Genomic DNA, 24311 nt, shown 5'->3' with positions numbered 1-24311 from the left:
TTTTGCTGTATGGTTAGTGTGCATTGATGTGCATTAAAGAAAAGAAAATAAATGGGGAAGATAGGAGGACAGTGGAGAAATGGGGATACTAAAGTCTGACAGTTAGTATTGAGTCTCTGTAATACATCTGCTACTTAACTGACTCTGTGGTGGCAAGTGTTAATGCAGTTAATGCAGTAATAAATTATTTTTTAGGGCCAGATGATACTGGGTTTGAATAAAACTGAATCTTACAGTTTTAGGTACTTTTGTATTATCATTGCTGCATGTTGGTGCATGATGCATACCATCACGCAATAATACATTAAAGAAAAGAAATTATGAAGATAGGACAGTGGAGAAATTGGGAGCAAGCAGGGGAAGAACAAATGGAAAGCAATACAGGAATGTGCAGGAGGGAGGTAGGAAAGAACCATACTTATCCATTTCTTCAACAGTAAAAACTGATAATATATATGCAGAATATTAGCTTAATTTAGACTACCACTTCCAGAGAAAGGAGTGATCACAATAAAATCATGTTGTGTATCCAATTGGACTGAATCAAGTGTGTCAGGAAGACACATGTGTGAAATGGAGAGCTAGGTATAGGACAGATGTTTTCTTTTTTTTTTGGGAGAGAGAGAGAGGAATGTTGGGGAAGGGACGTAAGTAGGCCAGGGTCTGGTAAGTTGGGTAGGTGAAGAAGCAATTGCAAACAGACTAGACAAGACACAGGGATGGTGATGGTCACAAGAGGTCAGTGGGCACCATGGATGGGGTGAGGGTATGGACATCCTGGACCCATGGATGTCAAACTGGTTGACAGTGGGAATCGAGTCCTCACCCACAGGACTGTCATTGCTGCCACCTCACTCCATCACAGTCTGAAGCACTTGACGTCTCCTTCACCTCCTACTAGTCCTACATAAAATGAGGGAGAGCAACCCCTCCATCTGGCGTAGGCATGCATCAACAGTGCAGCGCATAACCCTACTCACCATCCCTGGCAGTTCAGCATGGGTGATGAACTCATCACCCCTGCCACTGCTCCCAGAGTGAACCACTGGACTATTCTCTGGGGGAGAACTATCTGAGGGGGTAGGCAGTGCAGGGACATCAGAGGTTGTACTGCCATGCCAGCTCCCAGATGTGCTTGGCAATGGTGCTGGGCCGGGCAGGTAGATCCTGTGGGGCAGTCCCACACCTCTGTGCTGTGGAGCACTTTGTGATGTGGTATACATGGATGACATGGAAACATTTTGTTGACACATAGTAAAAAAAAAAAAAAAGAGAGATAGAGAGAGCAATAAGGGTTTGGGTGAGAGGAAAAAAGTAAGATTAGTACCTTCATATATAACATACAATGCATTAATGTAATTATTTGAGTCTATTATCTTAACCTTTACTCTTAGGACTGCCACCCCTAACATATAACTTATTACTTTTAAGACTAGCAGCTCCTAACAGATGCACACTATACTACAGATGGCAGCAAATTCTCCTTTACATGTGCATATATTGCACATATGCATGTTCCAGTTATCCCGATTACAGTTTATAGGAGGGCATGTGTACCACAGTCATAAGAGCTTTTACTTTAAACCTTTACGTTACACATAATTGAAGAGTTAAAAGTTATTGTATAGTTGGAATATGTGGTATTTGAACCCACCACCTCTGACTAAAGTCTAATACTGTAGTCTTGGTGTGTGCTACAGACTAATGCATGCATGGTTGCTTTTGCAGTTGGAATATGCATGTTCAATTTAATACAACTGTATAAAATACCAAACAAGCTAGTTTTGTTTGTGCTGCAGACTAATGCATGCATGCTTGCTTGTACAATTGAGATATGCATGCTCAGTTTGAAAAAATTGTATAAAATACCAAAAAGTTAACTTTAGTTTTTAATGTTACAATAACACTACTCTTCTGCTGCATACATATCACATGCCTTCCTCATCCTCGCCAGTCTAGTAACATGGGTCCTAACATTGCACTCCATCTCCATGGCAACTGTGGAAAAAAACAGAACAGAACAGAATGACATTATGAATACCAGTCTTACCTATGTTCAGCTGTTAAGCCTTACAAGTACTCTCTGCAGTTGATACTTTCACATGTGTGGGATGTCCTCCATCCTAAATTCCTCTATAAAAGCATCAGGGATACCCATCTTCCTCTGATGTTGGTCACTAAAGTGGTGTTTATATTAGTCACTAGTGTGGGGGATACCGGTGGCACTAGTTAAAGCCTGGGCCAAACTATCCCAAGCCCCTGACTTATACTGGGACCCAGGACAGTCCCTCTGCAGCAACCTGGCACTGTCGTGTTTCACTAGGAGGCCAACAAAAATCTTGGACTGCTGGACACCCCATCTCAGAGCCGTAAATCTCACATCCTCTCCACAAACACCTGCCATGTGTTCCTCAGGTCAAAAGCAATGGAGACTGATGGTTTCACACCAATTCCAGTTGCTGGATTTACTGGGAGTGTGCACACTGTTTGAAAATTTTGCACACCACTTACTGTCTTGTAAACATGGTCCTCCTGGGTGCGTGATGGTAAGTGGTGCAGAACAGTGGCAAGCAATGTAATTTTAGGATTATTTGATGTACAGGCACTTGTGGAAATGTGTTAGGTAAATATGAAGACTATGCCAGTCCAGAGAAAAGAAATATACTTACAGGAACATAGTCCACATTATACCCCACAGTTACACATTTGATAATAAATGTGATAATACATAGATAAATAAATAAAGAATTAACTGGCACAGTACTAGTATTTTAGCCCTCATACATGCAATTAATATCAGCTACACTATGTGAAGTTTTATACGTGAGAGTGACTATAATGTGAAGTTGAACAACAGTAAAAGTGCATGGAATATGCTGTATTTGAAACCAGGACCATGTTTGCTGGCAGTCCTACACTTCCACTTGTAGCTACAACAAGGTTAAGAAACCCTTCTCTATGTTGCAGTTCATTCCTATAAATTGCAATGTCACAACAATAAAGTAGAACCCAGAGCCAACTGTACTTCAGCCCTCTACTTACACCTGCTGCCACAGGATTAGGTACATGACATTGCCTATTTTACTATTCATTCTTAAGGTCTCACTGCTAACTGTCCTGCAGCATCACTTACTAGGTTTGCACAATGCCCAGTAGTATTAAATGAATGCATATGGTTTCCATTTTGGCTGTATGTGTTCTGTCTGCTCTTGGGCTCCAGTTTGCACACTGCTGCACTTCACATACACCGGATAAACACAGCCAAACCTGACATTCATTTTCCTCTGTTTCCTATGTTTGGGCAGATTGGCACAGCACACAAACATGGGAGAAAAAAAAAAGAGAGAAAGATAAAAGGATTCACATCCATTAGCATCTGGCCCCAAAAAGGAGAGTATCAATGCATTAACATGTTCTGCCACAGAGTCAGGTAAGTAGCAGCTGTGTTTCATAGACTCAGTAGTAACTGTCAGACTTTAGCAACGAGGCTAACACAAACAGGTGTATATTGCATGTGTATATATACTTTGCTAATTATTGTGCAATGGAAAATTACTTATTATTAAGTATTATGTCTCTTTATTCATAGGTTCATAGGTGTGTACTAGAATAATGGCCCTGGAGCCTTTACAAGCCTAGCCCAAAAAAAAATTGCCCAGGCACTGTGCCACCCAATGTTAATTCACAGTATCCCTGTCCAATAGGGCAACTGGAATGATCCTTGGAGTGAACTTTCTGTTACCCATCCACTCATCAAGATTTCTCTTGAAGAGGGCCAGTGAGGTGCTCTGCTTGACATGAGTGGGAAGCTTATTCCAGGGTATGGGCAGTCTTTGGGAGATGAACCTGTCCCTCCAACTTGTACTGTTAATTGCGGTAATGAGGTTGTGATTTCTGGAGCATGTGGCATGGGGGGATTGGGATTTCTTTAGGTGTAGCATTTCAAGTAGGGCTGGGTCGGACATGACTTTGTAAGTCAAGCAGAGATCACCTCTAAGTAAAAGATAAGAGATTGAAAACAGCTGACGTTTCTTGAGTCTGTCCATGTAGGACATGTGTTTAAGGCCTAGGATCTTTCTTGTGAGGTACTTTTGTGGTCTCTCCAGCTGTTGTAGATGTCTGGTCAGGTACATGCCAAACAAGACATTATATTTGAATATTGGTCCAATGAGGGATGAGTAGAGAGGGATGATGACCTCTTTCTTCCTGGATGTGAAACCTTTGGTTATAAGATGTGTCACTTAGAAGGACTTTCTGACCACAGTGGCAATGTGGTGGTCGAAGGTGAGGTGGCTGTTGACATCACCGTGATAAATGGTGGGAACTGAGTTTTTTTCAAAGGGGATGATAACACATTTTTTGGCGTTAAGCTTCAGGCCATAGTTCCAACGCAAGTCATTGGTCTCAGAGAGGCCCTTTTGTAGGATGTCTGCATCATTTGGGGAGTTGATAATGACTCCTAGCTTGCAGTCATCGGTGAACTTGGTCAGCCAAAGTCCTTATGTGTTGACCTGGACTTCTAAGAAGTAGATGCCAAACAGGAGAGGGCCCAGGGCCGAGCCCTGTGAGACCCCACTAGTGACTTGTTGACAGTCTGACTTTGAATCCACAGCTTTCACTTTGTGGGTCCTGTTTGTTAGCCAGTTTGCAACCCACCAGTGATGCAAGGATTGAAACCTAGTTTGATGAGGTTTATCAATGATACCTGACTGAGAAATGGTATCAAAGGCATTGACCAGGTTGAGGTAGGCTGTACGTACTGCCTTACCCTCATCCACAGCCTTGGTGACTGCCACAAAGAAGTCAACCAGGTTCAGCAGGCAGGATCTCCCCTTGACAAAGCCAAACTGTGTGGGGTCAAGAGTCTGGAGATTGCCTATATCTCATCAGGCTAATGGGGCAATAGTTCCCAAGGTCTGTAGCTACTCCCCCTTTATGGACCAGGATGACTGTAGCAGTGTGCCATTCATTAGGGACATAGCCTGAGGTAAGGCTGTGATTGAGCAGGGCACACAGATGTGGTGCTAATTCATTTTTTAGCTTATATAGGATGCAGCCAAATATATTATCAGGTCATATTTATGCTGTATTCTTGGCTTTGAACAATGCAGCTTTTACCTCTGCCACAGAAATGGTGGGTACCAGGCTTTCTTCTGGTATCGTGATAGGGCCCTTGGGGAGGAGGGGTAAAGTTTGGCACTGAATCTGTCGGCCAGTATATTGGCTATATCTGTTGGCTCAGTATAGGAGTTGCCATTGTGCATAACTCAGAGCAAATCTGGGTATTGCTTTTGAGGTTTTTGATAAAGCTATAGACGGTTTTGTGGTTGCTTTTGGTGTCAGCCGCAATTCTCCCTTCATAGCTGGCTTTAGAGGATTTGATAAGGGATCTCAGCTTTTTGTTGAGATTGATAAGGGACGTTTTCTAGTATTGTGACCATTTTTTTCTGCAACAGTTTCTTCCTTCTATTGAAAGTTTATTGATGGCTGGTGACCACCAGATTGGCTTCCTTTTTTGGAGGAAAACATCTTAATTCTATTTGGTATGGCAAGGTCCATGCATTTGTGTACATGCTCATACAGTGCATTGGTGTATGATTCGGCAGTAACTCAGCCATTTTACATTGGCATGAGTGCCGAGAAGTTAGCCACCTCTGTTTTTAGGAACCAAAAGTTGGCTTTAGAGAAGTTTTTTGGGGTGGTCAACTTAGTTGGGGGTGTAGGTGAGATAAAGATTTCCAAGGTGATCAGTTTTTGGTCAGACTTATCCAGGGAGGAATTGACTATAGGTGTGAGCAACAGTCTCCCATGTTGGTGATATCCTGGTCAAGGATATTGCTTCCTCTAGTGCTGGTCAAAATGAGCTGGTCCAGGGCATTGGAACTGATAAATTCCAGAAAGCGTTGGGGCTGTACATTGGTACTTGAATAGTTTTCCCAGTTGATGGAAGGGTAGTTGAAGTCACCCAGCATGAGAGTATTGGGTTGGACCTTGATAGATTCCAGGGTAGTTAAGAACTTGGAGTGAGAGTCTAGGGACATGTTTGGGGTTCTCTAACAGGCTATGACATATATCACTGTCTTACCCAGTGTTAGTTGTACCAGAAGTATCTCAGATGCATTGTGCTGGGCTACCAGTCTAAAGATGTGTGGATCCTTTAAGAATATGGAGACACCTCCGCCTTTGGAGCTTCCGGACGTATTCTGGGTCTGAAAGGTATGGAATGAGTTGTAGCCTGGGAGCGCAGGGGTGCTTTCTGCCTCTTTATTGTGCATTTCTTGTATATGGCATGATATTACATGCAGAAAAAAAAATGAAAGCCCTATCTCACAGTATGTCACATATTTAAAATACAGTCATCTGTTACCCCGCACTGTAACCCTGGTGTCTCAGTACTTTTTCCACACATATATCATCTACACTACAGAAAGTAATATCAAATGTTGTATCATATCCAATACACATTAATCTGGTAACATGCAGAACTACAACTAATGATCCATAATCCTAACAAGGCTTATCTGTAAGGCTAGGGAAGGGATCAGCATGGACCTCCACAGGGACATAGTTGACGTTCAACACAGTTGAGTTGACTCATGTTGTGTTTGTCAAGGATAGATCTTGCCTACTGAACCATGTGGACTTCTTTGATACTGACCACGAAGACCTGGATGACAGATAACAAGACACACCACCTATGTTCAGTTATCCAAGGCCTTTGACAATATCCCTCATTCATGTCTCATAGTGAAAATGTGCCATCTAGGAATTGAGTCATTGAGTACTAGCTGGAGAGTCAACTGGCTCATCTACAGAACACGCACTCTCAAAGCTGGGAACTGCACCTCCACCACTAGCCCACTCACCAGTGGAATACCACAAGGATCTGTGTTGGGCCATCAACTTCTGTGTTAACTACTTTCATGAAGGACAGCCAATGGTAGGAGGCCTGTAATTTACCATGTTTGCAGATGTCTGTTAAATGAACATACTCATATTGATTCTCCCAAGGATGGTAACATATTACAGAAGGGGCTGACAGGGACAAATGATTGGTGCCAAACTCACAGATTGAACCTTACAGCAAACAATTCCTCATTGCCCCCTTTGTCAATGAAGTACCCCTGCTAATTATGATATTCATAGCACCCCTCTCAGCTCAGATGCAGTATTGTGAGACTTATGTACACATTTTCATAGCAATCTAAAGTTGTATGTGTCCATAGTGGTGAAACACATTCTGCGTTGTGCATATCATACATATGGACATTTATTTATTTTATTTTATTTTATTTTACATTTGTTGACCGGGCTAGTCCAACTGGATATATGTCCATTTACAGCAGAGGCCCGTGGAGAAAAGCTCCAACAATAGACATAGACTATACATTACAGTTATACATATAAGAGACAAGTACTGAATTCATTAGAAAATACACAAGACTGACATGTACAATGACATAATGTCTGACATTTTAAAACATACACAGTTCATAGGCTATCAGAAACATTCAAATATAGTACTCCATAAAGTATCCTTGAACCTAGGGATACAGGAGAGAATTAGTCAGGGTAAGTACAGGGACATAGCCAGCATGTTTTGAACTACTGTTTAAGGCTATTTTTGAATTTGGTTATGGAGGAAATGAAAGTAAGATCAGTAGGCAGTATGTTCCAGGCTTTGCCAATGGAGTTAGAGAACAAGGAGTCACTGGCTGTTTTATTGGTTTTAGCTATTTGTACTAGAAGCCTGTTGGATGAGCATAGGATCTTAAGGTTGTTGTATGGGGTGATAAGGTTTTACGTATGGGAGTGTTTTCAGGTTGGTAGAGTATTTTATGTGCAATTATAATTTGATTGTATTGTAGTTGGTTGGGCAATTCTAACCATCCTAATTGGCTCAGTCAGTATCAATCCAGAGTGATCCTGTATTTGTCAGGCTGGGATAATATGGTCGAAAGACCACAGTGCTTTGCCATGGATAGTTTTCATCTGTCACCTCTTGCCTTTTGATTAATGGCCAAGGTACTTGCCTCCCCATAGTCCCTTTTTTAGACAATGGCATAAAAACAAAATTCCTGATTTAAAATATCCTCAAAAGACAAACTCAAGGTTATGTTGCTTAATGCTAGGAGTGTTAATCAGAAACTACACTGAATGGATGCAGTACTTATTTGGGAAGGTGTTGATGTTTTTTCAGTCACACAGACATGGTTTAGGGCCACAAAAGGTACTCTGACCATTAAAGGCTATACTGCCCTCTACACATTCAGGCCACAAAATGAATGTGAAAGAAACAAAGGAGGAGGTGTCTTCATCTTCATGAAAGACAAACACACCTCAAGATTGGTTAAGCAGTATAACTCCCTACAGTTACTCCAAGTCCAACTAACTGTAGGAAAGTCACCCCTGCATGGTACTGTTAGCTACAGGTCCACCAATATGAAGCATGAAAACCATGCAGTGCCTTCCTAGACTTACTTGAGTCACTCATATAGCAGCCAAACCCCCTAGGCATGGGTGACTTTAACTACCCTTCCATCGATTGGGATACATATATAAACTCAAACATGCTTGTCCTAAGGTTCCTGCACTTTGTAAACACAAATGCCCTGGAACAGCTAATCTGCAATCCCACAAGGGGATGGAATATCTTTGGCCTACTACTCACCAACATGAGAGATTGCTGCACCACACCATGTGTGAGACCTACCCTGGTATGGTCTGACCATAAGTCAGTCATGTTCAATGTAACAATCATACCTGACCCCCTTTAAGATCCAAAGGTTAAAAAATTTCTCCAAAGCAAACTATAGCCTCCTAAGCGATGGCATGCATAGTTTCAAACCTCCTGCCACCACTGACAGTAAAAGAGACTCCTATGCAGAGGTGTGCACAAATGCCCTGCATAAACAGCTTTACAACTGCATACACTTAGCTGTATCAGAATGGATCAAAATTTGCTCGCAAATAAACAAGCTGCATTGGTAGACAGCTATCATAAATAGATTATACAACATGAGAAAGAAATCGACGTCCAGGAATTAGAGGGAACAGTCTCAGCAGATGAACCCCCCCATAGCTTGAACAAGCAAATGAGACATTTTGTAAAGCCCTCTAAAGCTAATTATGAAACTAAATTAGCATCCATAGCTAAGGATGATTACAAGCCATTCTTTAGCTGTCTTTCATGTAAAAGGGAAGGCCCAGCTTTCAACTGAATTCATAGTGGACAGTACCAGTCATACTGAACCTGTGGACACTGCCAACCTGTTATCAGACAGGTTTGGAAAAAAATTCACACCACTGTCTTCAGCAAACATACCCCAAAGCATATCTGTCACTCATTCTCTACCTATTATCTCCAAAGAACAGGTCATAACCACACTCACCAAGGCCAAAACGCAGACTGTATGGGACCGGATAACATCCCAGCATGCTTGCTAAATGGTGTAAAGCATGAGTTAGTGGAACCACTGAGTGCTCTCTTCAACAACAATCTAAGTACTTGTTTTATCCTTGCAGAGTTGAAAACAGCAACTGTACTCCCCTTGCACAGAAAGGGTCCCTCACCTGACCTGAGGAAATATAGACCCATAACCTGACCAACCTTGTCTGTAAGGCCATGGAGAGAATCAGGAGATTAGTGACCTTCAAACTTTTGACCTGATTGAGTTTGGCTTCATTAAGGGCAGATCATGCCTGTAAAACCTAATGGAATTCTTCAAGAGTGTCACCAAAGCCCTGGATGAAGGCAAATCAGTACATATCTTGACTTGGCCAAGTGCTTTGACACAATCCCTCCCTCAAGCATCCATGAGAAGCTCATCCATCTGGGGATTAACACATAGGACATTAGATGGGTAGCCAACTGGCTCACCAACAGAATGCATACAGTCATACTTGGGGATTCCACCTCTACCAGCAGACCTGTTACCATTGGTGTTTCACAAGGGTCTGTGCTGGGCCTCCTATTGTTTGGAATCTATTTGTCAGAAATTCAGGTGATAACAGATGACCTGTGGCTCACCGATTTCACTGACAACTGCAAACTGTGTGCAATCATTGAATCCCCAAACAATGTCAACATACTACAAAATGGGCTTATATACATAAATGATTGCCGCCAAAGACACCAACATAAACATAATCTGAAAAACATGCACTATTTTCCCTTTCAGCAAACTAGAGGTACCTGCAAATTACAGTATTAATAATACCCCCCAAAGTTCCAACACAATGGCGAGAGATTTAGGAATGCAGGTTGATAGCAATGTCAGCTTTGATCATCATGTGTCCACGGTGGTAAGGAAGGCCTTTTACATTGCACACCTTACACATAAGGCCATAACATTCTAGACTAATGCTATCAGTCGACTGCACTCACCCCTCATCAGACGAATAATAGAGTATAGTGCTTCCTTTTGTATGTACCTCACCAGACACCTGCAGCAGCTGGAGAGACCTAAGAGGTTTCTCACTAAGTAAATCCAGGGAGTTCAACACATGATTTGCATGGACAGACTGAAGACCTTGTCACTGTACTCTGTATCATATAGACTGTTGAGACACAGTTTGTGGCTGGCCTACAGAGTACTGTCAAACCCTGCTTTAATGCAAATGTTGCACTTCTGCAAATCAAATGGGACAAGACACACTCACTGTAGGGACCTTAACCTAGCCTGCAACAGGACATGCTGGGAGACAGATATGTCTCCCAGAGATTGCTACTGCTATGGAACAAACTCCAAATTCACGTGAAACTGAGGTCATCAATAAACCTGTTAAAGTGTAACCTGGACAACTGGATGGGAAATTCTAAAATTACCCCTGGGATTTCACCTATGTCACTCTTAGACAGGGGTGACTAGTGCTGATCAAGGATTCACAAATATGAACTACATATCTTTGTCTATAAGGGAACAATGGTACATCTTCACTATGCTTGAAAAGGCCCTAGGGCCATTACCATAATAACCTCCTATGAACTTATGAATCTAGGGCCATTATGTTAGTATCCTTGTGTGAACCTATGAAGCTATGAACCTATGCAAGCCTGCCAACATCACATGTCCTGCTGATGTCATGTATTATAAGTTCAGCAGCAGTATTGCAAAAGTCACGCTTGTGCTGTGGTGCTTGCATTAAGCCCTGTGTTATGTAGTTTGTGTACTTAGGTAGGTGTTCTGTTCTCATTGCACTCAACTATGTGTATGTGCTCTTGCTTTACATTAAAGAGAGCCTTTTACTACAGCATGTGGGACACTGTTATTATCATATTCTCAACAGACACTGTTGATGTCATCAGCTATATCAGATGTTTGGATATTCAGTCATCCCACAAGGACATGAACTGGCCTGGAGGTCAAGCAGATGTCACCTCACCCTATACAAGGCAGATTACAGTGACATGGCTTTAAATCTAGCCACATACATCATGGCATGGTATGTAGGGCCTCTGTTATCTTGCTGAGAAAGCCATGTGGTCTGTCCAGCTGCTTCATGTGTCTGTTGAAGTACATGCAAAAGAGCATTATACTGTGTTACTGTTCTGATGAGGTTTGACCACTGTGCTGTCATACACTCCTAAGATCTGAATATGATGGAGTAACTTATGATGTGCAAGGGTCTATATCACCACATCAAGTGGTGATAAGTTCAAATGCCCTTTGTTCAAACCTAAAAGTCCGAAAACCCTAAACAGCGAACTCACGGAACAGCAATATTGTTTCCCCGGGGGAAAAAAAATCACTGCTCCATGAAAAAAAATAACTTTAAAACAAACTGTGCCCCCCCCACACCACCCCTACTTAAATATACTAACTCTGAGATCACACTACAGTGGAGAAAATAGCAAAGCCCTGAAAACGGCCCATCAATTTTTTTCCCTGGGAAAAAAACGATGTTTCGTAACTTCGTGATTTAGGGCTTTCGGACTTTTCAGTTTGAACAAAGGGCATTCAAACTTATCACCATTTGATGTGGTGATATAGACCCATGTGCGCCATACATTTGTCCTTTAAAATCATTAAAGAGAGAAGTTAGAAAGTAATGATACACATTACAATTTCTGACTTCACAACTCTTACAAGAGCATTCACTATACAGTTGTGAAATTTTGATTCTATCATCTGTCTAACTTTCCAAGGCCAATAGAAGTCAAAGGTACAAAGAGCAGTTCAACAACACAAATGCAGACATACTAAGCATCAGACACCACTTTTGTAATGCTGAATCCAAAAGATAGAAAATAGGGATATGGCACAGTTATCATCACTTGTACAGGGTATTGTGCATATGGGGGGGGGGGCAGGAAGCCTAGACTGACACAAAAGTTCAGTGAGTGTGTGCCAGTAAGAGGGAGAAGACGGTAGACATTGGGATAAAACAACAAATGGCCAGTGAGACAAAATGAGTAACTGTTATGCATGTGTCTGTAGAGGTCATCCAGGTGAAATTGGTGTGTGAGTGTCTGCATGAACGCAGTCAAGCTCTGTGCTAGCTGCATGTCTTGGTCTGTTGGACAGGTCTGAGCTGTGCATAGATGAGGTGGCAGTCCATCATTGTCATCCCCATCCATAAGAACCGGGTCTGCCAGGAGTTGCATTAGCACCTCCATACCCAAGGTCAGATGCAGGGCTGCTACCTGAATGTGACTGATGTCTGCTGGACAAGCACTTTTCACAAGGATGCCAAGGACCATGAACCTGCCATGTTTGGGTGTGGATAGCACACTCACTGATAGAGCAGTAGAAGTACTGCCACTATGGGAGCATGATCGGGCATGGTCATGTTGGTGGATGTGGCTGACCTACATCCATGAGTATGCTGTTCCCTCCCAGCAGATATTCCATCACAGACACCTCTTATTCCAATGTGTAATTCATCCAATATAGCGACTCGGCAATATGGTGGAGGCATTCATGCATGCCAGACCGTGCTACATCCACAACAATGAGAATTTGTCTGAAGCAACTATGGAAACATGCATTTGCCTCCATGACAGCCCTAAACATATGATGAGTAGCATGTGAAGTAACACCTATACCAGGTGGAGGAGGAACAGCACCCCCCCCTCTGAGCACCACTATCAATCCTCCTTTGTGCACATTGCCTACACTTTGGCTATGGCCAGTCTCAACAGGCACTGAAGTTGCAGTAGACACACTTCCCTAATAAATTTCCTCGGCCTCCACTTCTCCAATATCTGTGGGCTCGCTGGACTGGGTAGGCATAGTCCTACTGGCTGTGATCAATATAAAGCTGAGGATGGCCGTATGTCAACCTCAGTGTCAGATTCAACATCTGCACCCCTGACTATGGCTCACTTTGGTCACCATCATCATCAGAGTCTGCTGATACACTGACATCAGGTGATATAGGGCTCCCATTCCCACTGTCATGATCACCCTTGATAGAAAGCAAGAAACACAGGAATAAATCAATTCCTGCACTACTATAGTGCAATATGTGCTAAGAAACTAATAGTGTTGCCATTATTACAGACAACACAGCAATACACACAACAGGCCTGAATTCAACATCTCACACTACAATATTTCTTTAAATTGCTCTAATATTTAATATTGCTTTAAATAGCAGTACTGACATATAATCTTTGCTTTACCATCTGCAGATGAGACTACTCTGCAGTCCAGATGGTCCAAGAATAAGTTAAGCAATAAGTAAGGGCAACATCATCACAATTAACAGTAACACAGGAGGTAGTACATTTGCCACTTTTATATGTGCTGTGATGATGTGAACTATTTCTTTTTTTTCCAATATACTTTTTATTATTTTTGTTTTTCAGCCAAAGTAAACAGACATTACAGCATAAAAACAACAAAGAATATCAATTTACAACAATTATCTACAGTGATCACATAAACAATTACAGAACCTAAAGAAAAAAAAAAACTAGCAGTTTCACCATTTTCTGAGGGTACAGAGAATAAAGAGACCCATATTTGACTTTTGGTTCTAACTGAAATGATACAGTACCCCTATTTCAGAATTAAGTAAAGTTATTCTCTTTGTTACATAAAAGTAAAATATAAAGTTTATGTTATGTCCTCATGTATATGTCGTTTGATTTGTGTAAGTATGATAACCTTACTAAAAGAAGGATTAGTGAAACACTGAAACGTTGTACAAATTAAACTATTTACACTGTTGGATGCCATCCGAATGACGCTAATCTTGAAGCATGTTATTTTTGAGCAATAAACTTATTTTGTTTAATATATAGAAGTTTTATTAAATGCCACCTGAATTATTTTATTTATGTGTTTGGGTTTTATTTGCTTACTAGGATTGTGTCAAGAAGAGAATTCCAATATGTTTGAAAATATTTCCTTTTTATATGCTTTTTGTAGCTAATTTGTGGGAGGTGATATATTTGACTGCCATGTCCTTGAAGTTTGTCCATGAGATTTTATTATTACTTACCCAATTTTTAGTTATATAAAATTTAAGAAGGGCACATAATATGACTAAAAAATGTTTACACATTCCCTTGATTGAACTAGGAATTATGTGTAGAATCATTGTTTCCCAAGAAAATGTGTTTTTTTGTAACCACTTTTTAAAGTTGCACTCTCAAGGAGCACCAGAGCTTGAAAATATTCTTACAGCTCAAAAAATATGGAGGATATTGACATTCTCTCTGGAGCAAAAAGGGCGCACTGATTCTTTTTTATAACTGAATTTTTTAAGGATGGCTAGGGTGTAATATGCATTATTGTTAATCATTATTTGTATGTTGATTAGGTTTTTAAAAGGTGTTAGTTTTAAGGTATTTTTAATAGCTTCTTTTTTTTGTGCTGTTGTGATAGTTTGACTAATATTATCCCAGTATCTTGAGTAAAGTAGCGCAGATTGGTGTTTTATCTCGCTAATTAATTTATAAGACTTTGAGATAATTTTCTTCTTAACAGCTAATGATTTGACTATGTTTTGGGTACTTACAATATTTTGTGTGTCAATTTTGTAGTTTGAGTACTTCATGCTTGTTAACAATATAATTTGTCTAAGAATATGGTTATAGCTGCCTGGTGTCTTTAGTTGTGATCTTAAATTTTCAAGTGTTGATTCCCTATGTTGTAAAATATGCCATACCGTAAGATTGTTAATTAGTGGGAATAGTTTAAGATCTATCATTTTGTTATTAACTTGATATTCAGGTTCATGTGTATGAGTTGTAGGAGACTTAGTGAATTTTGCAGATTGATAGAAGTAAATAGAGATTGGAAAGCCATTATTTCATTTCTGATTATTGGGTGTAATTTGTTAAAGACTTTATTGTTAGGATTAAGATAAGGGATAGCTTTAAGTTTTATATTTAAGGAGTGTAGTAGATTAGACCATATTTTGACCCATGTTGTGTACCAAATCGTTTTAGTTTTATCATATTCTGATATTTGAATTAACCGGTTTGCTTTGATAATAAGGTAGTACAGATGAAAATCTGGGAGCCCCAAACCTCCTTTTGGTTTTGGTATTGTGAGTTTTTGGTAACATATTCGTGTTGTTTTTGGATGCCATAGGAATTTGGAGAGGGCCTTTTCCATTGATGTGAAATTTTTTTTGGTATTTTAAAACTAATAGAGTTTAGTTGAAATAATACTTTAGGAAGGATATTCATTTTAATAATGGCTGATTTGGACAATAGGGATAGATTAATATTTACCCATCTTGAGATGTCTTGTTTATTTCCCATGTTTTTAAAAGATTTAATTTATACATTTCTTTGTTGGTGCGAGAGAACTTTATTCCTAAATATTTTAGTGTGTAGTTTAGGGGCATGTCAACTAAGGGGAAACATGAAGATTTATGATTTAATGGGTTTAGTGGAAAAATAGAGGATTTTGGGGGGTTCATGTTGTAATTTGCTACTTTGGAGAAATGTTAAATTGAAGATATAATTTTGTTTAGGTCTGTATTTGGGAGTTCAAAATATAAGTTTAGGTTGACAGCAAAAGCTGAGTATTTTACTATTGTGTTGTAAACATTAGGGAGGTGGAGATAGGTGTTTTGGGTGATGTGTAATAATAACGGTTCTAGGTATATGTTAAACAAGAATGGAGACAGAGGACATCCTTGGTGGGTGCCATTTTTTATATTAATGGGTAGGTAGTGAACCTTGTTGATGCATAGTGTGGTGGTGGCATTATTGTAAATCATTTTAATAGTTTTATAAAAGAAGGGGGTAAATTGAAATGTGTCATTGTTAAGAAGAGGAAATCCAGGTCTATGTTGTCAAAAGCTTTTGATGCATCTATTGTGAGTGCATATCTTGGGTACCTATCTTTAGCTAAGAGGGAGATGTGAAGTATTTCTAGCTATGCCAGGAGAAGTAGAGCAGTGGATGTGTAACATTTGCCAGCACAGCTAGCTGGAGTTTTGTAAAGAATTATGTGTCATTTGTATATCAAACTGATTTGTACAGATATTTGTGTTGAAACTGTATTTGTAAAGATGCTTGTGTTAAAAATGTATCAAATGTGGGTCTTGCTAGACAGAAAATAAATACACCTGTATGTCAGACTGTATTGTAACTGTTGAACTGAATATATTGTAACAGAGGATACTGGAAGAGAAGAGGTTAATCTCAGTCCAGTTAAATTTGAAAAATAGTCTGAAATTAAATTACCTGGTTTAGGCCATAAAGATTGTATCTTACTTTTCTGATTGCAGCCAGAGACAAAATATCTGTGAAAACCAGAACTAGAAATCCAACTGTATTGTCCTGAAGGGAGAACTAATTGCTACCCTGGTAGGGTGTAAGCTTTTAAGATGTTTTTATAGATTCCAGATGCTATAAAAGCTCTATATGTGCATATTATGACATATATGTGGTAAATTATGGTTCACTTTCTAGTAAAGGGGGTAGTGTGGGAACTAGAAGTCAGGTGATGATATGTATGTGATGTCATTCTGTAATCCAGTACTGAAATGACATTTTCATACTAAATGAGACAGAAGAATCAGGGTGGTCTGTTTTTGAAACCTGGCAAAGATCACTCATCAACTTCATCTTGCCTTGCTTTAATACGTAACTAGGGAATAGTAATTTTTTAGATCAGTCAGGAAAATATAATGAGATTAGTTAAGTACTGCTTTCTTTATCTGTGTGAATCAATCTATCTGTGTTAATTTGAATACTTCCTGTGATTGAAACTCTGGTATTTATTGTAAATAGACATTCAGTATTTACATGTTCTTTTATTTATTATTAAATATATTTAAACCTTTTATTACAGCTGGTCTTTTAGAGAATGTTTTAACCTTTGAGAGTACTTATGACACTGTGGTCACTTTTGAAAGCCTTGCTGCATTAGTCAAACAGTACCATCTGTATTAGTATTATTTTAACTCAATATAATTTGGTACCCTTGTAAGATCTTTAGAGTAGCTGGCTTTGGAGTGTTCTGGTGGTGGTGCAACTACCTTATAGTCTGGGCATTGCTGGTAAATCTGTGCCAGCCTTTCTGAGATGTGTGTGTGTGTGTGTGTGTGTGTGTGTGTGTGTGTGTGTGTGTGTGTGTGTGTGTGTGTGTGTGTGTGTGTGTGTGTGTGTGTGAAAATCAAATCTCAAAGAGTGTTTGTGTCAGCTACATGGAGCAAGGACACAGATCACTGGTTTCATAGAGAGGGTGGAGGAGGAATTGGCTTGCACCATTCAGCTGAGTACTCAACTTTACAGCTGTGGTCAGTGTGGAAACTTATTTGGGGCCTGGTGTGAGAGAGAGAGAGAGAGAGAGAGACGACGACACCCAGCCCCAGGACGGGAGTGTGTTCCCTGCATGCTTTTAAGGGAAATTGTGTTTGATGCAGAGACCTACATCTAGAAACACTGTGTGCATCTGTTTTTGTTCCAAGTGAACATCCATCACTGGTGTCCATGGTGAGGTTTGAGACTCCTTGATCACTGTCTAGAAAAGGGACGTCACATGTGCATTAAGTCTAATGTCAACAAGATCGTGGCTGACAACTCCAACCAAAGCTTATAACTGTGGCAATCTTGAATCGCTCCCCCCCAAAAAAAAAGACGTGACACAGAATTCACTTATTTATTTCAATAGTTTATTTTATTTTTTATTTATTTATTTTATTTTACATTTGTTAACCGGGATGGTCCGACTGGATACATGTCCTTTTTCAGCGGAGGCCCGGGGAGAAAAGTTCCAACAGAGTTACACTGATAATTAGGTACAGTAAATGAGCTGAAAGAACTTAACAAAAACATAGGCTATTTACATACAAGTACAAGACTGCCATTACTATTTCTGAGATTACTACAAATGTAACATTATTAACATATTAGCAAGGATGGTAGGCAGTATAATGACATAGAGTTAGACAGGATACATATTTCTTTATCACAGTATACAAAGTTCTTATCATCTTAGCTAGTTGTTTATGTTTTAGTTAATGGCACAGAGCTAGTCTGGGTTTGAGCAAGGACATAGCCAGTGTGACTTGAAGTGGAGTTTTAGACTATTTTTGAATTTACTTAGAGAAGTTGCAAGTGTGATGTTATTTGGGAGAGAGTTCCATATTTTACCAGTGGTGTTGGCAAATAGCGCGTCACCACCTAGGTTGAGAGATTTAGTTGTTTGGACAAAGAGTCTGTTTGCTGAGTGAAGGCAGCTTAGATTGGAGTAGGGAGTCATTAAGTTTTTTAGTGCTGGGGTATTCTCAGGTTGTTTAAGGATTTTGAAGGCCTCTATGAGTTGGGACTGGTGAAGAAGGTGTGTGAATTCTATCCATCCAAGCTTTTTCAGGTTAGTACAGTGGTGTGTTCTGTAGGGTAGGCCTGTAACAAACCTGGCAATGTGATTATAGCAGGATGAGAGCTTGGCCAGATCAGATTTGTTAAGGTGAGTGAGGACAGGAGAGGCATATAGTAGGGTAGAGAGAAGGTGTGAACGGGCTGTGGCTGCCCTGGCATTTGGGGTAAGGAAGGCTTTAATTCTATATAGGGTCCCAAGTTTCTTGTTGACTGACTTAATGGCTTGGTTGATATGTATATCAAATCTGAGTTTATTGTCAATGTTTACTCCTAATAGCTTTGTATAGGTGTCTGGGGATATGATGGTCCCATTATTGGATTTTATAGTGAAGTTTTCAGTCGGAGATCTATTGGTTGGGTAGAAGAGAAGTAACTTGGTTTTGTTTGGATTTAAGATCAGGAGATGGTTGGCAAGCCAGTTTTCGACTTTGGTGAAGCTATGTTGGGTGGTAGTTAGTAGATTTGCAAGAGAGGCATTGGAACATATTATAGTCGAGTAATCTGCATATTGAATGCAGGTGGCTTCAGGGATGACTGTTTGGATGTCGTTTATGAAGACTGAAAAGAGGAGAGGTCCTAATATGGAACCTTGAGGAACTCCTATGGTATTTGGTAGTAGGCAGGAGAGCTTGTTTTGCCACATTACTGCTTGTTGTCTCCCAGTGAGGTAAGCTTGAAACCAGTCAAGGGCTGGAGTATCTAGATACAGGGTTTTTAAAGTATATAGAAGTAACTGATGGTTTACCATATCGAAGGCTTTCGATAGGTCCAGGAAGAGAGCGGAGGATATTTTTTTATTCCGGTTAAGATTAATGTTTTCAGTAAAAGAGATGAGGGCAGTGGTTGTACTATGATGGGGTCTGAATCCATGTTGAGAGTCTGTGAGTAATTTATTTTGGGTTACATAGAGCATTAGTTGGTTGTGCATGCACTTTTCCATAATTTTGGCAAGTGGTGATAGTATGGCTATAGGTCTATAGTTGGATAGTTCTGTGGATGAACCTCCTTTGTGGAGTGGAATAACATAGGAAATTTTCCAAATTGAGGGGATTGAGGCCTTGGTTATGGTTCTGTTAATTAGGATTGAGATAGGGTAGGCTACGACATCTGCAGCAATTTGCAGGTATTCAGCCAGCAGAAGATCGGCTGAAAGGGTGGTTGGCTTCAGTTGTTTCAAAAGGGATCTGATAAAGGATGTGGACACTGGCTGGAAGTTAAAAGAGAGTGGTGAGTCAGGTATAGTGTTTATAGAAGTGTGGGGAGGAGAAAGTTGGTTAGCTAATGACTGGATGGTTTCTGTGAAGAAAGTATTGAATGAATTGGATATATCTTCTTGGCTCTTGTCAGATAATGTTCCTGGGGTCGGAGTAGTGGATTTGCCTGGTTGGAAAAGTTTATTTATGCCTGCCCAGTACTTTTGAGGGTTATTCTGATGTTTATGTTGCAGATTGTAGAAGTAATTTTTCTTATCTAGTATGATGGCTTTTTTAGTCTCATTTCTAAGTTGTTGGAATTTGATACGATCTAGGGGTAGTTTTGTATTGTCTCTAGTTGTTATTTTGGTTTTGGTGTCTGTTGTTAGCCAGGGTGCTAGCTGAGTTTTAATTCTTATTGAGCGTTTAGGGGCATGCGAGTCAAGTATAGTAAGGAATGAATTGTTAAATGATGACACTGCCTCATCAAGGGGAAGGAACTTTAGTTTTGTCCAGTTACATGATTTGAGTTCAAGTTGAAATTTAGTTGGGTCAAAGTTTTTCTTGGATCTGATAGACGTATAAATAGGTAAGCTTGTACAATTAATTTTGTCTTTCATGATGTATGTGAGCAGGTGATCACTAAGATCATTAGGGAGAGTTCCAGACATATAGTTCTGGGGATGACTGTTGGTGAGTATCCAGTCTAGTATACTCTCTTTTTGGTTATTGTTACCTGTACGTGTGGTAGATGATATTATCTGAGAGAATCCATGTAGGTTAACAGGGATGGGGTTGGACTGTGCTGTGCATTGGTTCCAGTCAATATTAACATCGACAATGGTTTCTTGAGGGTAGTTGTTGGCTATCAATGTAGAATGACCTCTAGTGTTTCTACATTGTTCCCAGGGGGGACTATAGGTGACAATTAGGTTAATGCCCTTATGATTATTTAGTAGAATTTTTAGAGCTAGTATTTCAGCGTTAGAGACCTGGGGTGGTTGCATAGGGTTAGTTATGATGTTAAGTGTGCTATTATATAAGATGGCTATTCCACCTCCTCTTTTCTTTACTCTATCTGCCCTAAGTATATTGTAACCAGGAGGCAGGATCTCATTGTCTTTGGTTGATGGCCGGAGCCATGTTTCAGATAGACACATTATGTTGGGGAGGTATGTGGCTAGTACAGCATGCAGGCTATGCATCTTATTGTTTAGGCTTCTAATGTTTAAGTGGCATATTAGGAGGGAGTTGACCAGTCGGTGGGAGAGTGGTGGGCTGGTAGGATTTTGAGTTAAGGTTGGGCCTGGATTAGGATGGATGTCCCCATCTTTGGTTATGTTTTTTCTTAGATACGCTAGTAGTCTAATAACTTTGAATAGTAGTTTTAGTTCATATTTGGATTTTGGTGTTGATTGGAGTCATTTTTTTAGAAGCAAGTGGTTGGAATTTATAATTTTTGGGGTAGTGTAGTAGTAGGCAAGTTCCGCAGTCAGTGGAGGTAGGGGGGTCTTAGTTTGGCATTTTGGATAAGAGAAACCTACGAATGTGAGATTTTCATAGCTAGTAAGAAAGTATGGCAGAATTAAGAGTGGTAAGATAAGAGGAAGGAGTTTATAATTATTTATAGACATGTTATATGTCATCAATGGGTGGGGTCAATGTGCTTCAGAGGAATAGTAGTGGTTAAACAGTAAAGTGGTGGGGGGGAGGAAATTGGAGAGGAAGTTGTGTAGGTTGGAGAGGAAGTAGGGGTGTGGCCTAGTGGCTATAAATGTAGACACAGTGGGGCAGGTGAGATAAGGGGCAGGGAGGAGCGAAGAGGGCTAACCCAGTCCCAGTTTTGGTCCTATGAGTGGGGTAAATAGTCTGATAGTGTAAGTAAGCAGATTGGAGTACAGGCTTGAAACTCAACATAAACATATACAGTTGTAAAATGTCTAATACAATTCAACATAAATAGGCATTTACAGTTGTAAAACACTTACTGGAGAGACACTGAGCCTTCATGGGGCCTGTAGCAGAGTGGATTGTAGTTTTACAAATGGTGCCTGCCACAGGTAATATTTATTAACTCTGGGATTGTCTTAAGGTAATAAACAGGGAAGGGGAGGGGAGAACAAGGGTGTGAGCAGGCAGTTCTTTGTACTGCTGCTAATGAGCCAAAGCAAGACAAGTATGTGTTAAGAACAATCACAATTGACCAAGGACTGCTCTGAAACTGTAAGTCTTGTCTTAATTTATTTTCTTAATTTTAGTTTTACTATACAACAGTATTCAACTGCTCAGATAAAGCCTACCTGGAAGCTCCTCTTGGGAAGTGCTTGCTGTCTTGGAAGGTGTTGCACTTACATCTATTACATGTTGTCCTGCAGCCTACTAGGAGCTGTCTGGATCTCCAATGTTTGCTGGGAGCTGTTCATTTGGTGTTATTAGGGGTTCCCTAACAGGCCCTCCCCCAGTAGCCACTTAGTCACGGCCCACTGCAACTGGTTGCCTGCATGCAGTACTGAACATTTCAGTGGCCCTGTGGTGTACCTGTTCATATGTTCTGCCATGGACATCCAGACCATTCACATTTTGGACAATTTGCTGCCAAATTTGCATCTGGCATGCCATATCTCCCAGTCCCCTTTATAGGAGAAAAGTTTCATATTGACAAAACCCATCAGCGATTACTTGATTTTTCCAATCAATAAAGGGGGGGGGGTGTCTTTGTGGATTGACATGTCTGAGTGGCATACTTTTAGGTTTCCTAAAAGACAACAGAAGCATAATACATATAAGGATCCATAACTACAAAATAACTGTTTCCAAATAAAACAGAAAATGCAGTTAGTTAGTATTATCCACTGAAAAAAATAAAAGTCTACAGATGTGAAATACTAACAACAGGCAGGATGCAAAACAAGAAGAGTAACAGGAGCAACATATCCTTGTTTGTGCCATAACATGCCAGTGAGCACATATATTTACCCCATAGCTCTGAGGAGAGGTCCAGTTAATATACTGAAGTACTGAGTGCCGTACATTGTACTCATGTAGAAATTAAGGCACCACCTGGGGAACAGGGTAGTATCTACATTAACAGAAAGGGATACTACTCTATCAACTGCCAAGTCATGTGTAATACCAAGGAAATCATTTTGAACATGTGTGCTGGCAACCTTGACAGTTACCAGGACTCACATATCTGGCACACCTCCCAACTGTACCAGGTGTTTTCCAGGGGAGATTTCACATACGGTCATTTACTGGGGGATGCAAGCTATACAGTGGAGCTGCGGCTCATGACACCCATCACAAATGCACACACACCTACAGAAGAATGCCATAATGAGGCACATATTTCAATACAATAATGTCACAGAGCATGTGTTTGGGCAGCTGAAGTCACAGTTCCAGTGCCTAGATACATCTGGGGGCGCCCTGCAGTACAATCCATGGACATGTACAGAAATCTAAACAGTATGGGCCACACTACACAACAAAACCCATGTGGAAACATCTGCAGCAGGATCAGCAAGGGGATGGGGCACACATCCCACCACCAATGCCAAAGTCACCACAGTCAGAGGCAGATGAAGAGTCAGAGGGGGAATTACCAGCAGTATAGGCAGACATAGGTGTGCTCAGTATGTCCTAGCATTGGCTAAGAGACAATGTGTAGCACACTCAGTCACCACCTAGGGGCCTAAAACCTTCTTCCTACTCACATACATATATTAACATTGATACCAGGCAACTCACACAACCTTCACCTCCCCACGTATTGGCTGTTTACTTCTTTTATCAGGCAAAGTCAGCCCTGAAGTAATACTGTGGCAACTGCTGCATTTACATGGTAACTCCTGAACCTGGAATGTATTGTTTAATAATATTATGACATATCCTTCAATTTTATCACTTCATACAGTAAGCAAGTAGAAGGTGGGGAATTTGTACAGAAATTACCTTAACTCATTACATGCAAGTGATGCCTCCAGGTGCATCTTCAGTCAACTTCTACTGATGCCTCTAAGTGCCAAATATTGCTTATTCATATTTGCATTAATAATTCCAAAACCATGCTGTGTACAAGGTTTTAAAAGATTTCCTCTTAAAGCTTACACAATAGCAAATGCAACTGCATTAATATCTGACCTCTATCTAGTGAAAGCAAATATATATTAACTGTTGTTTCTATGATATTAATTTATAAAGATATCATTTTCACATTTTTCTAAATATCTCAACAACCAAGTAACACAGACAGAACTCTTTAGTCTCATATGAAAGCTCTCAGCTAGATGAATAAAATGTTGCTGACAGTATGTGTGTAA

This window comes from Protopterus annectens, chromosome 10.part0 (assembly GCF_019279795.1).
Source record: "Protopterus annectens isolate FY-2018-M chromosome 10.part0, PAN1.0, whole genome shotgun sequence".
NCBI classification, from domain to species: domain Eukaryota; kingdom Metazoa; phylum Chordata; order Ceratodontiformes; family Protopteridae; genus Protopterus; species Protopterus annectens.
This window is presented reverse-complemented; position numbering follows the sequence as displayed.